The following is a 17,899-nucleotide window of genomic DNA, read 5'->3' as shown; positions in this document are numbered from 1 at the left end:
CGCCTGGGTGGCTCAGTTGATTAAGCGACTGCCTTCGGCTCAGGTCATGATCCTGGAGTCCCGGGATCGAGTCCCGCATCGGGCTCCCTGCTCAGCAGGGAGTCTGCTTCTCCCTCTCCCACTCCCCGTTTGTGTTCCCTCTCTCGCTGTGTCTTTCTCTGTCAAATAAATAAATAAAATATTAAAAAAAAAAAAATTTTGTAGAATGAGGAATTTAAATAACATTTATATGAATGCCTAAATCTGGATATTACACTTACAGTACTTAAAATAAGTTGGCCTGTTAACCACATAGCCTTAAAAGTTTTGGGATAACTTATAAGGCATTTAAAAAGTGAATAAACAGTTAAATGTGAACTGTCAAAATGATTTGCCATGGCACAACTAAAGATCCAGTCCCATCCTTCCTACACCTCCTGAATCTCTTATAAAACTATTACATGCTTCCTGTTCCTAAACCCAGGGCTCCCAAGGGAAGATTTATGCAAACCTCCAATCAAATCATAGAAACTTAGTACCTTAAAGGATCCACAAAATGCCTGTCAGAGAGATTGGCATTTCAATACTATAACAACAATTGGTTTGCTCCTGGTAGGAATAATAGATAATTTAAGGTATTAGGGAATATTAATGTTAATTTTTAAATTTCAATTCTAACATTTTAGCATAAGAAACAAAAGATAAATTCGTGAAATATGAAATCTGAGATTCCTAGAACTACTCATCGTAAACACAAATATAGTTAATTTAACTAAGCACAATATAAACCAACAAAATAAGTCAGAGGCTCAAAGAGATTTTCCCCATATTGTTAGAGGTCATGGAAGTGGATAAAGTAAAATTTAGAAAAAACTACTTTATACATCATGTTCTAATTATGAACACCACTGTGTTCTTTTAATCCTAATAAAGCTACAGTAAAAATAAATAAATAAATAAATAACACAGGTTTGGAGTACCAGTCTTTTAATCCATGCTCAAAATATACAAATAACATTGAAAAGTTGATCAAATCCTACAATATAGGAACTACTAAAAACTTCCCTAAAAATAAACTGAGAACCTTAGCAGAGTAAGAACTAGAGAGTCCTTGACAATCATCTGGTCTAATATCCTAATGGAAAAATTGAGGCTTGAGTCAATAGTTTGAAGTTTCTTAGTAGTAGGAAGGTCTTTCATTTCATATGTGACACTTCTTTACAAAAGAATTCATTTTAAAAGCACTAGAAAAGTATGGTATAAATTTACAAAAGAATTCATTTTAAAAGCACTAGAAAAGTATGGTATAAAAAATAACAATAAGAATGAATGTTGTCTTGCCATAAGATGGAAGACAGCTTTAAAGAACTATGGCGGAAAAACAAAAACAAAAAACAGTGGTGGGGCACCTGGGTGGCTCAGTTGGTTAAGCAACTGCCTTTGGCTCAGGTCATGATCCCAGAGTCCTGGGATCTAGCCCCACATCGGGCTCTGTGCTCAGTGGGGAGCCTGCTTCTCCCTGTCCTGCTCCTCCTACTTGTGCTCTCTCTCTCTCTGTCAAATAAATAAAATCTTTAAAAAAAGAACAATGGCTTTTTTTTCTCTTTATTAAATTTCCAACACAGTTAAATCATGAGATCTGGGCTCTAAGTTACAGAAGTCCTTAGGCCATCATTCTAAGAGTTTACCAGTGTTTCTTCTTCTCCATTGTCTTATATTCATAATGACAGTGTTGTCAGGCTTTTCTCTCTCTCTCTTTTTTTTTGCTTTATGCTCTTAAAATTGTCACTTTTTAAATCAAACACTGAAGTCCTAAGATCAGCTTTTAAATCCTGTAGCTACCATTTCATCATTATTGATGACCCAGATAAATCCACTTAGCAAACCTGTAGACAGAACTGTATTAGGTGAATACACTATTGCTAATATTTTCAAACACAGATATAGGATTCAAAATAACTTGGAACAGTTTAAAAAGTATTTCTTCAAAGTTCAAAAGAGATTACTTAAAAACTAGAAAATCTATACTATGCTTATCACCAAACAATGAAAAAGAGAATATTTTGATCAGAAGAGAAAATTCAGTGGCAAGATAAACAGGTTATTTATACTTAAAAAAAGCACAAAGAAATAAATCTCTACCCAAATTGCAAAAAAGAGAAAAACAAAATTAAGGTAAAAAATTAGTAACAATAAAACAAAAATATAAAAATTCATTAGTGGGGTGATGATAAGCAAGACATGAACCCATAAGTAATAAAAACTGACAGACATGATCAGGTAAAAATAAAAATAGTCTGTATGTCAAAGAAACCACAAAGTCAAAAGCCAAATGATAGACTGGGATAATATACTTGTACCATGTGACAAAAAAATGGGTTAATATCCTAAATACACAAAAGCACCTACAAGGTGATTAAAGAGTACAAAATTAACCACCCAAGAGAAAAACAAGAACTGGTAAAGGCAAGCAGAATAGAGAATACAAATGTAAAATGAATGTATACAACTTATTAATGGTCAGGGAAATGAAAATAAAAATAATAAAACTCTTCTCAGCTGACTGGCAAAAACTAAAACGATAATTGTTATCCAGTGCAAGTGGGAATAAGAACTGCAACAACCTTTATGGAAAATAACTTGGACGTTCATAATACTCACATTGTAAGTTTACCTTTTACCCCATATTTGGGGATTTATCCTACAGAAGTAAAAACTCCATTTCTTAAAGATATATGCACAAGGATATCCACTATTTGTGACGGGGAAAATAAAATTAGAAAAAACCTGATGCCCCTTCAGAAACCTACATAAATGAAACATTATGCAGCTAGAAAAAAATGAGTTAGATATCTGTTTAATGACACAGAATGAAATGTATATTCTATAAAGTAAAAAAAAACAGAATTTGTAGAATAATGTGTATGGCATCATGATAATCTTGTAAGAGAGAAAATGAATCAGTGTGTAACTTATTTCTAAGACTATGGAGAAAAATATGAAAGAACCATACTAGGCTATTATACTTGGGTAGGTTGGAGGACAGGAACTAGAGAGGAGGAGAGGATTGACTTTTTCTTCATGTACTTCAGATGATGCTCAAGTAGTTTCAATATGCCTATCTGGTTTGGAAGGAAAATCCTATTTAATTCATAACAGAAAAGAAATAGAATTAAGAAAATGGGTGTATAAAAGCAACCAAATGAAACACTCAAAGACCAAGAAATAAAAATACAGGGCACTTACTGAATGGAGCACTGGGTGTTATACGCAAACAATGAATCATGGAACACTACATCAAAAACTGATGATGTAATGTATGGTGATTAACATAAATAATAAAATTAAAAAAAAATACATTCTGGGTGCTTTTTGGGTGGGCATGTAAAACAAATGTAAACCCAACTTTTATGAATTTGAGATTTACCTCCATTTCAAAAAGAAAAATGAAAGAAATTTTTGATACAAGAGCTTTATGTTTTTTAGGTTTGTCTGCTTAGAATGTTTTTTTTAAAAGGAAACACATCTCATCACAAAATCTTGTGAAAGAAATGTCCCCTATTATATATTTGCAATCTGTATCCTTTTTTTGGTTAAATTACATTGGATTTCAGCTATATTTTAAAACTTGAAATTTATCTATTGTAACAACTCACTACTGGTTACACTGAATAAAATTTTTAAACACAGTGCAAAATTAAAAGGAAAAAAACCAAATCATTTGACAAATGGTCAAATGATATTAAAAACTAGCTAAAAGATTTAAAAAAATACTCAGCTTAATAAAAGTAAAAAATATATTTGCTAGTCACAGAAGAAAAAAATGCAACTTCACAATAGAGAGATCTGGAAGTCACAACCTTAAACCTGTGATCAAAGTTATCATCAACAGTGGGACAACTAGACATTTGTGTACCTTGTGATTTGATGCAATGTGAGGAATATTTAAGTATTTTTGCCAAAATGTTCAGCTATAATCTAATCAAGTCTTTAAACCTTCAGCTTAGGGAAATATAAGAAATAAAGGAATAAATATCATGAAGAAAATAATCAGATAAATTCAGAATGTAGGACATTAAAACTGCTTTGGTCTCAACAAATCAATGCCATGAAAAAAAATTAAAAAGGTGAGGAAGCAGACAAGGAATGGGAATTGTTCCAGATGTTAAAAAGACTACAACTGCATAAATAATAACATGCAAATGCAATGCATGGTCCTTAAATTTGATTCCACTTTGAATAAGTCAGCTATAAAAGTCATCTGGTAGACAATGAGGGAAACTTAAATACAGACTTACTGTTAGATAATATCAAGGAATTACTGATAATTTGTTAGGTGTGATAACAGTATTGTGATTATGCAGAAGAATGTATTTGTAAGAGATGCATGCTAAAATGTTTAAAGGCATAGTTTCACGATGTCTTTATTTTTATTTTTTTATTTTTAAATTTTTCCTGCATTTCTCATTTTTATTTGACAGAAAAAGTTGCTCTTGCTGTACAGATTTAAAAAAACCAAAATGCCTTTAAGAAACGTGAAGAAAAGTTGGGGGAGGGGCCACAACCTCACTGGGGGGCAGTAGGTGCCAACTAATTTCCACTCCTGTCCCTTTCTTCCAGGAACACCTCACACAAAGTTCCCAAGTTCCAAACCACCGCCCCCCAGGAACTCAGGGGTAAAAGGGGGCATCATTGCCTCCCAGGCCCTTTCTAACTCAAGGATGTCTTTATTTTTAAAAGGTTTAACATAATAAGTATCTTATTAAGCATATGGCTATACATTGAATATAGGTGGTGGGTGTAAGGGTGTTTATTCTATTTCAGGGGTTGTTTTTGTATGTTTGAAATTTTTCATATAAAATATTTAAAATATTTTAAAAATCCACAAAATTGTGAGGTACCACTATTATACTGGAAGAAAAAAATTATAAAATCCAATAATAACTTGTGACTAGTGGCAATATAAACTGATTGTTATTCTAAAGAATAAGTGGGGGCGCCTGGGTGGCTCAGTCGTTAAGCGTCTGCCTTCCGCTCGGGTCTTGATCCCAGGGTCCTGGGATCGAGTCCCGCATTGGACTCTCGGCTCTGCAGGAAGCCTGCTTCTCCCTCTCCCGCTCTCCCTGCTTGTGTTCCCTCTTTCGTTGTGTCTCTCTCTGTCAAATAAATGAATAAAATCTTTTAAAATTAAAAAATAAAGAATAAGCTGACAAGATAGCTAAAAAGTGATTATCCTTGGACCAAACTCTATCATTTTGGGGAAAAAAAAACTTATAATAACATGTTACAGCAGTATAATTGAGAATTTTTTTTTAATTTTATTTATTTATTTGACAGAGACAGACACACAGCGAGAGAGGGGACACAAGTCGGGGGAGTGAGAGAGGGAGAAGCAGGCTTCCCACAGAGCAGGGAGCCCGATGCAGGGCTCGATCCCAGGACCCCGGGATCATGACCTGAGCCGAAGGCAGACGCTTAACCAACTGAGCCACCCAGGTGCCCTAATTGAGAATTGCAAACCAAAAATAAAAACAAAATGGAAATCACCCCAAATACCAAATAAACAGAGAGTATTTAAACTTTGGTTATTATGTATCCAATAAAAATAAGTATATAAACATGGGAGAAGTACCTCAATATATTGCCAAATGAAAAAACTATAAAAAAAAACCTATATGAATTAAACTTGTAAAGACTGTACACATATGCTAATGACTAGAAAAATTTTTGTAATATTTAAACACAATTTAAGAAATTTCATGGGGACACATGCTCTTAGAGAATATATGAACAATGCAAATATACAATCAGGAAGAACTGCCTAGAGACAAACAAGAAAAAGCACCTGAGCTCTACCGTTGACTACAGTTTGAATGAGCATTCACAATTTGAATAAAGTCCTATTGTGGACAAAAGTCAACATAACTATCATTAAAAGGACGAAGAAAAGGGGTACCTGGCTGGTTTAGTTGCTGGAGCATGCAGCTTTTGATCTCAAGGCCGTGAGTTCAAGCCCCATGTTGGACATGGAGCCTGCTTAAAATTAAAAAAAAAAAAAAAAAAAATTTTTTTTTAAAGGACACAGAAAAAAAGTGTATCATTGGTTTGGACAGTACACAATCTTCCTCAATTTTTTCCATTAGTCAGATGTTTAGAAAAGATATGGAAAGACTGAAGAGTTCTGAGAAAAATCAAGATATTAAAAAAAAAGATGGAAAAGAGGTGATTTTGAAGAAAAATTTGAAAGAAAAAGAAGAGTGACATGATTATTATTACTGAAATCCATGGAGAGGCTTCTGCAAAATCCTAAAAAGCTGATGTATCTCAATATCCATGGATGACTGACCAAGAGGCTAAAAAAACCCTCAAAGTTTGTTGTTGTGGTGTTTTTGCAAGTGCTGTTTTTTTTTACATAAGAGGGATTCCCTGACCATCCTGGTGAAAAGTTACTGGCATGGGCAAATGAGGGAGGCTGGGTGTGTTAAATCACCAACCATTTGTTTTTCTTCAGGGTGTCTACTTATCCATGATCACTAGATCACAGAATCTCCCTAAAGCTTGAATTAGCTATCCAAAGCTTGAATCAGTTACCCACCATATTTCAAAATTCTGCAGTGCCATCCTGTTCCCACACACAACCCACTCAGAAACATTTGAATGTCCTAGATCTGGCATCTAGGGCCCCAACAAACTACTCTGGCTTCATCTCCCTACAAAGCCCCTGCTCAGCAGGGAGTCTGCTTGTCCCTCTGCCCCTCCTCCTGCTCTTCCTCTCCCTCTCTCTCTCAAATAAATAAATGAAAATCTTAAAGAAAAAAAGAAAAGAAAAGAAACACCAAGAACTGATGGAAGCCAGGAAGAGGCAAGGAAAGATTCTACCCTGACTCAAAGAGAACATGGCCCTGCTGACACCTTGAATTCAGGTTCTAGTGGCAAAAATTGTAAGAGAATAAATTTTTGTTTTAAGTCACCCAGCTTGTGGCAGTTTGTTACAGCCACCCTAGGAAATATACCACCGTTTCCATGAAGCCTTCCCTGATCCTCCTGGTAGTAGTGCTCTCTCTCTCTCAAATTTCCATAGCATTTACAGTTTCATTTAAAACGTTTATCCCCCCCCCTTTTTATTTATGTTCATCTCACTTTCCCAGATGAATTAGTTTCCTGGAAGGCAGAAACTAATTACTCAACAACTGGATATACCTCTCAACACTGGTAGGCAGTCAATATATACTATCACAATATTTTCCTCCATACTTAATTATTCTGATTGCAATGCTTCTGAATGAGTCATCTCCACATATACTGAAGAGTTGAACACAATCTAAAAGAACTCAGCTGAAGGCTCATTCTTTTTAGGAAGCATTCCTAGATTCAGACTTATACAAGTTATATCAATATATTTCACACTGATATGTGCATACATGTATATGCACACACTGCTGTTAATACCCACAATGGGAAAGAATATTTAACAAATCCATTATTTGGATTTGGTCTATTGATCGGTCTCTTAAGTCTAGTCAGATGTTGGTTTACCTAAAATCTTCTCACGTATACTAGCATTTGGTGGTTAACCACAATGTCTTTGATTTTTCCAAGTGTTTGAACTTCTTAAGTCTGTATTTTATAGAAGGGACACAGTCTTACTTTCATATAATATTTAAAATTACAAGGGACTTAACCTAATGAACAATTTCCCTCCGTAAAACCCAAAACAGGAATCTGATTCACAAATTTTCAACTATTTCTTCTTGTGAGAAACTGCTGTTGTCTGGTCTTTAGATAATATACATAATGGTACTATAGAACTAATATCCAACAGGTTCAATACTGGTAAAGGTGCCAGTTAATGGGAGCTTTTGTTGCCTCTCTGTGTGCATTGGGTTGGGAGGGGGCAGGGGTGGTGGTTGTAGCTGGTTAATGTTAAATACAAACCTAAATATCTATTTAAAGTATGAATGTCCTCTGAATTTGGTGATCATTAATATTAACAACAAAGATTTTTTCCCTGGCTTTATTGAGATATAATCGACATACAGCATTGTGTTAAAGTGTACAATGAGATGGAAACACATATATACTGTAAAATTACCACAATAAATTTAGTTAACACATCTACCACTGCACACACTTTTTTTTTTTTTTTGGTGTGTGGCAAGAACATTTAAGATCTAATCTACTCTTTCAGCAACTTTCAAGTATATAATACATTATTGTTAACTACTGTCACCATGCTGTACACTAGATCCCCAGAACTTATTCATCTTACAACTGGAAGTTTATATGCTTTGACCAACATATCTTCATTTCCCCTACCCAGAGGCCCTGGCAACCACCATTTTCTGTTTCTGAGTTTAGCTTTTTAACTGACATAGTTAATATTCTATCTGACCCAGTACAATTCTTCACAAGTTTAAGAAGATGTGGTTCCAGGCTTTTGCTTTATAGGGTTTATACATAAAATATAGCTTATCACCAAATTCTAGGGCTACCTTACTCCCTCCAACAAAGCCACAGTACTCCCTTTATGTACACATCTACCTATACCTCTACGCGTTTATTAATTAACTCAGCAAATGATTATTGAGCTCCTAGGCAGCCACTTCAAGTCCTCTTTAGAATAAAGTGACATAGAAAAAGATTACATTTTAAAAAAATAAATGCGCCAGACAACACAATAGGTAGACAGTGGAGCTGAAGGACGGGAAGGACAAAGAGACACAGGGTCAGCTCTGAAGGAGCACTGAATATAGTGAGGAGGAAAAGAGTAAACTAGCTCCATATTTCTCCTTCTCCTCATACTGTTCCTACATTCACTAGCAGGCTTACCTTCCTAAGATACAGATTTCATTATGTCACCATATGGTTAAAAACTTTTGAGGACTCCCCATTAGTCAATCAAGTCCAAATTTCCCAGCCTGGAACTGAAAAGGATTCAAAGCCTTCCCTGATTCACCTGTATAGTATACAGAGACTAACACAGGCCTTGGAATTAGACTGCCTGGACTCAAATTCTTTCCCCAACAACTGTTAGCTCTTTTCCTCAGTTTATCTGTAAAAAGGTATAAAAATTAGTGCCCTATCTCACAAGGTTGTTGTGAGGATTAAAAGAAACACTACTTATTAAATGCTTGGCAAGTTATCTGGCAAATAGTACACATGCAAAAAACGTGAGCTACTACTATTATTATTGCTATTGTTCAATCTCCATTTCCAGCCTGACCTCCAACTATAGCCCTGTTAACAATCCTGTTCTCCAGCCAAACTGGACTCTTTACTATTTCCTAAATACACATCTCTACACCATTCTTGACAGCTCCATAACACATTACCTATACCCCTCATGACACTTAAACTCTGACTAGAATCATCTTTGTATCCTGCAGAGTTCTAGCCTAATACATATGGTAGGGCTCAATAAATGTTTGGCAAATGAATTAATTCTTGTTTTTCCTTTCCAACCATCCAACCACTCTCCTGGAAAACAGCCCCACATCACAATTTAAAAGATCTCTTCTATAATGTTTCATAAAGCTGGCCAGCTAGTTTTCTTTTCTACCACCAATGTGGTAATTTCTAATGTACCCAGCACATAGTAGATGCCTAAATATTCAGTGATTTGAAATGAATTTCATTTCATCTTTTAATTTCAATTATCATTTTATTTATTATGCTCAAGGATGACGCATCCTTAGAAACAGACTTTGGTTTTTACCTGCCCACAAACTCATCTGTCAATTTCTGACCACCCTGACCCTTATCCCAACATATCATTTATTGGTTTAGAAGAGATATTTAAAACCTCAGTGAAGTAAGAACCAGAAAATCAAATGCCTACAGAGTAATGAAAGTAAATGAGCAAAACAAGAGAGTAATGAGGACCGCAGAGCATTAGGAAACAAACACCCATCATACCTAAAAGCTTTAGCTTTTACTCTGTTGCTATGAGAGAATATTGAGTTCGGTGTTGATAGATCTTCCAAATTTTTCAAGGTAAGTAAAAAATCTGTGTACATTTGAGCCAAACAAAACATGTCTGCAGGTCAAATCCAACCACAGACTGCTGGTTTGCATCCTCTGTTACAAAAGTTTTCTGCAAAAGAAGTGATGGGGTGAGAGGAGTTCCATCCCAGTGGAAAGTCTGAGGCAGCAGCTAAAACTGCAGCAAATGGAAGCATCTCCTGTAACACTCAGCCTACCTCTCAACCATTTTGTTTTGACCTGAAAACCAAATTAAACAGACAATTGTATTGAGTACATTGAGCTCCTACCCTGTGCCAGGTGCTGGAAATCAGAAATGAACAATAGTGCTAAATATAAGCTAACATTATTGAGCATTTCCTAGGTGCCACACTGTTCCACACGTTACATGAATTAAATCACTTAATCCTCACACCCTCTGAGATAAATACTATTATCCTTTTTTTTCCCCAAGGATTTTATTTATGTATTTGACAGAGAGAGACACAGCGAGAGAGGGAACACCAGCAGGGGGACTGGGGGAGGGAGAAGCAGGCTTCCCGCGGAGCAGAGAGCCCGATGCGGGGCTCGATGCGGGGCTCGATCCCAGGACCCCGGGATCATGACCTGAGCCGAAGGCAGACACTTAACCAACTGAGCCACCCAGGTGCCCCATCCTTATTTTAAAAACTAAGGAAACTTGGGACATCTCGCTGGCTCAGTAGGTAGAGCGTAAGACTCTTGATCTTGCAGTGGTGAGTTCAAGTCCCACACTGGGCTAGCTGGCTATCTAGCTACATACATACATACATAATACATATATTCATACATACATACACAAAATAAAAGCTGAGGAAACTGAGGCACAAAGAGGTTACACAACTTGTCCAAGGTCACACAATTAGCAAGCAGTAGAGCTAGAATTAGGACCTCAGTCAGACTCCACCAAAAGAGCACACAATTTGAAAACAAAGTGCCATTCAATAAATGGTGCTGGGATAATTGGTTATACATACGAAAAAAATGAAACTGGACCCTATCTCACATCACACATTAAGAGTCAACTCCAGATAGATTAGAGATCTAAACATCAAAGGCAAAACAGTGGAGATTCAAGAAGATAATATAAAGAATAATTGCAAAATCTTGGGGGAGGAAAAGATTGATAGATTTGACTTTGTTAAAATTCACAAGTTCTTTTAACAAGAGAAAAAAAGAGATTTAAAAGATTAACAACAGGGCGCCTGGGTGGCTCAGTTGGTTAAGCGACTGCCTTCGGCTCAGGTCATGATCCCAGGGTCCTGGGATCGAGTCCCACATCGGGCTCCCGGCTCAGCGGGGAGCCTGCTTCTCCCTCTGACCCTCTCCTCTCTCATGCTGTTTCTCTCTCGCTCGCTCTCCAATAAATAAATAAATAAAATCTTTAAAAAAAAAAAAGATTAACAACAACCTGGGAAATTATAATACACATAACCAACAAAGGATTACTAATCAGAAAATATAAGGAAATCTTTTGAAAAAGACAACCCAATAGAAAAATGGCAAAATAAGCCCCAGCATGGTCTAAGCTGTGAAAACCTGTCACTACCACAGTTGCCACACAGCAGACCCCAGAACAGACCTAGGCATTGCTGACCAATATAAAATATTCAGAGCTCTATGTCATACCGCAGATACACAGAGCATGGGGGACCCAGCCAGGAGGACAAATCCAAGTTGGTTATTCTCCATTTTATAGGAACTAAATGGCAAACCAGAAGTTGAACATCCAATCCTCAGACACTGATCAGATTGGCAAGCATCTTTAGTAAACGGCCAGACAGTAAATATATAGTGAACTATGTATCTTCTCTGTAAAACTACTCAACTCTACCATAGGTAGTGTGAAATCAGCTAAAGACAATACGTAAATGTGCCCGTGTTGCAATAAAACTTTACCTGAATAGGTGGGTGGGCCAAATCTGACATGGCCCATAGTTTGCTGACCTCTGACATAGAAGTTGTGATTTTCCTACATTCCCTGCTTTTCATTTTTTTATTTTTTTTAAATTGGCAGGTTTTTTTTTTTTTAAGAATTTATTTATTTGAGAGAGAGAGAGTGAGCGAGCGAGAGAGAGAGCACAAGCAGGGGGAGAGGGAGAAGCATACTCCCCACTGAGCAGGGAGCCCGACATGGGGTATGATCCCAGGACCCTGAGATCATGATTTGAGCGGAAGGCAGATGCTTAATCAACTAAGCCAACCAGGCATCCCTTTCCCTGCTTTTATGTCTGCTGACACTGACCACTGATTTCCTTAAGTGAAAAATACACCACACTTGACAGCTTCACAATGGTTTCCAAAGTCTATTACTCTACCCCAAAAAACTTCTTCCTAATTTGTGACAATTATTGCTTCATTTTCCTTTCACCCTTTTTATAACCTCTTTGACAGCCACCATCCCAAACCAAAAATCTAAAATATTCCTTTTCTCTTACCACGTGCAATGTCAATTATCAATACCTGAAAATTCTAACTTTGTTCAAAGCTCACAGCCTCTGTCATGATTAGGCTCTGCTCTCCAGTCCACCCCCATTCAAAGAACATCCATTTATTTCCTAAAAATTAAACCAAATCATACACACTTCCTCCTTGGAAACCATGAATGCCTCCCTATCAGCTAAAGATTCAGTCCAAACTCCTTAGCAAAGTCCTTTACAGCCAGGTTCCAAACAACAGTTCCATCTCATCTCTGACCACTTTTTCCACACACATATTATGCTCCCACCACATTCAACTGTACTTCCTGAAAGTGCATGCTTTTACCCGGAAAGCTCTTTTCTCCAACTCTCCAACTGGCAAACTCCTCCACCTTTCAGGACACATCTCAAGTTATCACCCCTTCACAAAACCTTCCCTGACTCCTAGAGCTGAGTCATGCCCACCTCTGTTTTTATAACCTTTGATACCGCTTTGGTATTCATCCTGAACTATCATTGTTTTTCTGTTCATTTCTCTCATGAGACTGAATATCTAAAGTGAAAAGACCCTGCCTTAAAGACCTTTGAATCCTCAGAGCCTGGCATAATGCTTGACATATCTTAGTGCACAGTAAATGTCTGCTGCATGGAAGACATGCTTGGTGGTAGGAGCAGGGTTTCTTAACCTGGGGTTCATAGATGGGAATCCACAGACAGAATTCAGAGGGGTCTGTGAACCTGGATAGGAAAAAAAACAAAACTACTTCTTTATTTTCACTAACTTCTAACTGAAAGTTACCATTTTCTTCAAATATGAATTATAGGCGACAAACCACTCTAGTATCAGAGGTATCTGTGACTCTGTCACAGTTATCACAGATATCTTTACATCATATTACAGGTATTGCTGATATCTTAAAGTATTATGTTCATTACAGTTTTTGCTGATATTTATTTATTTATTTATAATTCTTATGTTAATCCCCATACATTACATCATTAGTTTTAGATGAAGTGTTCCATGATTCATTGTTTGTGCATAACACCCAGTGCTCCATGCAGAATGTGCCCTCCTCAATACCCACCACCAGGCTAACCCATCCTCCCACCCCCCTCCCCTCTAGAACGCTGTTTGTTTTTCAGAGTCCATCGTCTCTCATGGTTGTCTACCCCTCCAATTTCCCCCGCTTCATTCTTCCCCTCCCGCTACCTTCTTCTTCTTTTTTTTTTCTTAACATATATTGCATTATTTGTTTCAGAGGTACAGATCTGTGCTGATATCTTAAAGTATTATTTATATTCATCATGTGTTTAAAATTGTAATTATCAGACCCAACACTAGATCTGATTTCTTAATGTACTGATAAATTATATCTATATTACTATTTTATAATTTGTTGTATTTTGGTATTTTAATATAATGGTTTTCTCTATAAAACAGTATTTTTTTTTTTACTCAATTAAAAATATTATTCTAAGAGGGGTTACTATTATTCTGAGCAGCTTCACTAGATGCCAGAGGGTCCCAATGCACAAAGTCAGGCCTTCTTGCATTAGAAAGAGCCAGAACAAATGAATCTTGATGCTGCATATATGTACGGTATATACACATTGAATATATATTGAAAATCTTACTTGCTATGGACATCTTCATAACCTTTTCCTTGAAAGTCCTTGTTGATTTTATGGGAGTCCTGGAACTACTATTTCATGACTGATTTGCATAGTTTCCCTCAGATTTCTTCCATAACCCATATGAACTTTGAACTCTTCTCTATCTTGATCAAACTTTTTTTTTTTATTTGACAGAGAGAGAGAGTGAGCAGAGAGTGAGTGAGCAGGGTGAGCGGCAGGCAGAGGGAGAGGGGCAGGGAGAGGGAGAAGCAGACTCCCCACCAAGCAGGGAGTCCAATGCGGGGCTCGATCCCAGGACCCGAGATCATGACCCGAGCGGAAGGCAGACGCCCAACCGACCGAACCACCCAGGCACCCCTTGATCAAACTTTAATTGAAGTTTGATCATGATAGAGATCCTGGGTGTGTGCCATTGTTCACTGTTATCTTTTTCAGCTTTCTGTGTCCCTCTGCTGTATAGTAGACACCCAGAACAGAAGAAGCATCTCTTAAAACTCCAGAAAGTTAGATGTCAAAAGGGTCCTGAAGATAACTTCTTTGCACAAATGGATGTGGGCTGGAAATTATCAAATAGCTGATCACCTGTACTTTTTTTGTATCCCCCCTTCAGTTTTTCTACGGTCAAACTAATTACCAAAACAAAACAGATTAACAGTTCTTTGATATATGCTGCCAAGCTCACCTTAACACTTTTCCCACAGCGAACAAATTCCTCTAAGGCAGCGTGTTGAATGAGGAAGCAGAGGACGTCCTCGGCCAGGAACTTGTAAGATCCTGAGGAGTCATCTTTACCTTTCTATGTCTCAGCTAAAATCACTATATGATCTGAAATTGTTACATGATCTCTAAGATCCTTGTAGTTTTTACAATTCATTCATCTTCACCATTCTTACTGGCTTCAAAAACGCCTTTCTGATGACCTCCCCAGGTGACCCTGCTCTTAAAACAGTGGGCTGTCCCCTTCCTGGGAAGACACCTTGGGTCACCGCCCACAAACAGCCCGGTCCCTCCTTTTAAAGACACACACAAACTCCCTAAGTTGATGGAGGCTCTTTCTTCTTGCCAACCAGTTCCACTCCATGTACCCCATTTGCTGGCCAGCTCCTGCACCCAAACCTCAGTCCCCTTTTTCCCTCTTGCTCATCAAAGTCTTCCTATTTTCTGTTGCTCTTCCCAATAGGGAGTAGAATATGCTAGGGGAACATATGTCCTCAGTCTCTCGGGAGTTAGAAGGCTTTGCAATTCGGCCCCGCGAATCCGAGAACTGCCCCAATCTGATACTCGCGCCTGCATCCAAAGGGCCCCCATTTCTAATATTTCTAATGAACAGCCTCCCCCCACCCCCGCCCTCCACAAAGAACTGTCCCGGCTCTTGACAGCCTGAGCTCGGACCCCACGCCCTCTGGGTCCTGAACACGAATAGCCTAACCAAACTCCAGTCCCGGCCTCCAGCCTCACGGACCCTGACCCCAGTTCCGTTTGGACTCAGTGTCCCTTCTCGACCCCCGCCCAAAACCCCACGGTCGGCTCCCGCCAGTTCCTCGGGCCTGGAGCGCCACCCTGTGCAGACCCCGGCCGGCCCTGCACTCCCTCAGCGCCCCAGACCCCGCGTCTCGCACCCTCCCCAACCCCGGCCGGCCCCCGCTCCCTCCAGCACCCCCGCCCGCAGGCCCGGGGCCCGCTCCCCAACATGGCGACGGGGACACGAGCGCGGCGGGCGGGGCGGCTCCGGGCCGGGCCCGCACAGGAGCCGTGTTCCACAGCCGGCCGGCGCCATTTTCCCGCGCCGGGCCCAGGCGGCGCCTCCTTCCCTAGGAGCCAGCGGGGCCGGGACCCCAGACGCCCGGCTGGCCCACCCCTTACGGGCCCGCGTCGCCGTCACCTCACCTGAGCGCGGCCCCTGCCCTCCCGGGCGGGCCTCGGAGCAGCGGCCCGGGCCGTGCGTACCCGCCGCCCTCCGTGTGTCCGTCAGTCCGCCCTCGCGTGCGTCCGTCAGTCCGGCCGTCGGCGCCCGGCCGCCCGCAGCCCGACCCGGCAGGGCCTCTGGGAGCCGGCGGGGAGGGGGATGGGCCGGACCGGGCCGGGGAGGGAGGGGGAGGGAGGGAGAGAGGGTGGGAGCGCGGGCGGGGGCGGGGCGGGCGGGGGCGGGCCCTGATCACGTGGCCAAACGTCCCCGATAGCGCGAGGCGGAGCGCGCGCCCGCTCTTTTGGGTGCAGAGTTTAGGGACGGGTTTGGGAGAGCGTCTGTCTCCTGGAGCTGTGGTATCATTAGTGGCACAGCCCTATAGAAGCCTTCTGACCGGGTGTCCTTGGGCAAGTCAGCTCTCCAAGCCTCAGTGTACATATCTGAAATATGGGGATAATAGTGCTTGCAGAGAGGAAATGAGGGAAGACATGGAAAACACTTGGCACAGTGCCTAACATAGTGTCTAATAACGTTAACGGTGATAAAGATAACCTGTAGCCTTTATTATTATTTGCCTGTAAGTCCCTCTCTACTTTGTCCCCTCACCATCATCCTAGCAAGCTCAGTAGGTGCAAGGTAATGTGGCTCCTCCCCTCTCCCCAAATGTAGGGACGCCTCCCCAGCACTGGAATTAATGTCTGTCATACAGGCCTGGATTCAGAACTGGCTTTTTCACTCTTGATAGCTATGTGACTTTCTTTGCCTCTGAACCTCAGCTTCCTCATCTGTTAAATGGGAGTTAAAGAGTTTGTCATGAGCATTACAGAAGATAGAAGATGAGCCGGTGTATTGTAAACCGATTGCATACTGGTCAGGCATACTAGTCTCATCTAAGAAAAGGAGTCTGGAGTCCGTTCATTCCATTGAGCATACATGGTGTGCTTGGACTGGTGCAGTAGTGATCCAAGGCCTTTTCACATCCTCCCTGGCTCCCCTTCAATCTTTTCTCCACCCTGCTGTCAGAGTAATGTTTCTAAGTCAGAAATTTATCAGGTGTCTCCTCTATTTAAAAGTGTTTGATGGTCCATATTGCTCTTAAGATAAAGTTCAAATAGATGTCTTGCCGTTGCCCTTGCTACCTCTCCAGACTTAACTTAGGGCCCTCTTCTTCTCTTTCTGGGCTGTAATTACAATGATCTTCTTCACACATTGTACTTCCTCCCTTCTCAGCACCCTTGAACATGCTGATCCTGCTGCCTGAAATGCTCTCCCTACTTAGATAACTCATCAGCCTTCAGATCCCAGCTCAGACATCACTACCTGAAGGATTCCTTCCCTGACCATTCCCCAGACAGGTTCTCTTACTTGTCCTCAGTAGGACATAGTAGGTTATTTATTCCTTGTCTTCACCACTAGACTGTGGACTCCAAAAGGAGGGAGACATTATCCATCTTGTTTACCACGGGTTCCTCAGCATATAGCACTGTGCCTGACACAGAGGAGGTGCTCAATAAATATTTGTTATGTTTGTGACTCCTGGACACTGCTAGGTGATGGGCCCAAGAGGGCAAAGAAAAATAAAGAGGGCCACAAGGAGGCATCTCAGGTCCTTGAGCCTAGGAAATTAACACCAAAAGGACTTACGAGGTCCTGGGGGGGGGGGAATTTTTTTAAGCTTTTTCTTTCAATTTTTAAAAAGTGAGGTATAATTTGCATACAGCAAAATGCAAACATCTTAAGTATATGCATAATAAATTTTTACCAGTGTTCTTGTGTTGCCACCACCCTGATCAAGTTATAGAACTATTAACCCAGAAAGTTCCCTTTTATCTCCTCCTATATGTCCCCTCCCAGTCAATACTTGCTCTCCCAGAGGCACCACTATTTTGACTTCTAGCACCTTAGATCAAGTTTGACAATTCTTGAATTTCATATAAACATATACACATATATTCTTTCA

General features: G+C 39.8%; 1 protein-coding gene across 6 annotated transcripts in view; it reads right to left on the bottom strand.

The window, feature by feature from the left end:
* NCOA6 (nuclear receptor coactivator 6) overlaps positions 1-16,123 on the bottom strand; it is a 94,580-nt gene extending 78,457 nt beyond the window's left edge. For 5 of the 6 annotated variants that reach the window (XM_081832940.1, XM_006727479.3, XM_081832945.1 and 2 more), the window contains exon 1: positions 15,921-16,122. The gene's annotated coding sequence lies outside the window, so the exon portion shown is untranslated. Of the gene's footprint in view, positions 1-15,920 lie in introns of all 6 variants that reach the window. The other variant, XM_081832944.1, reaches the window with a different exon arrangement.
* Between the last annotated feature and the right edge of the window lie 1,776 nt (positions 16,124-17,899).

The sequence above is a fragment of the Leptonychotes weddellii genome, chromosome 10 (genome assembly GCF_054177405.1).
Source record: "Leptonychotes weddellii isolate Sample4059 chromosome 10, ASM5417740v2, whole genome shotgun sequence".
NCBI classification, from domain to species: domain Eukaryota; kingdom Metazoa; phylum Chordata; class Mammalia; order Carnivora; family Phocidae; genus Leptonychotes; species Leptonychotes weddellii.
The sequence above is the reverse complement of the archived record's forward strand: the minus strand, read 5'-3'. Positions and strand labels throughout refer to the sequence as shown.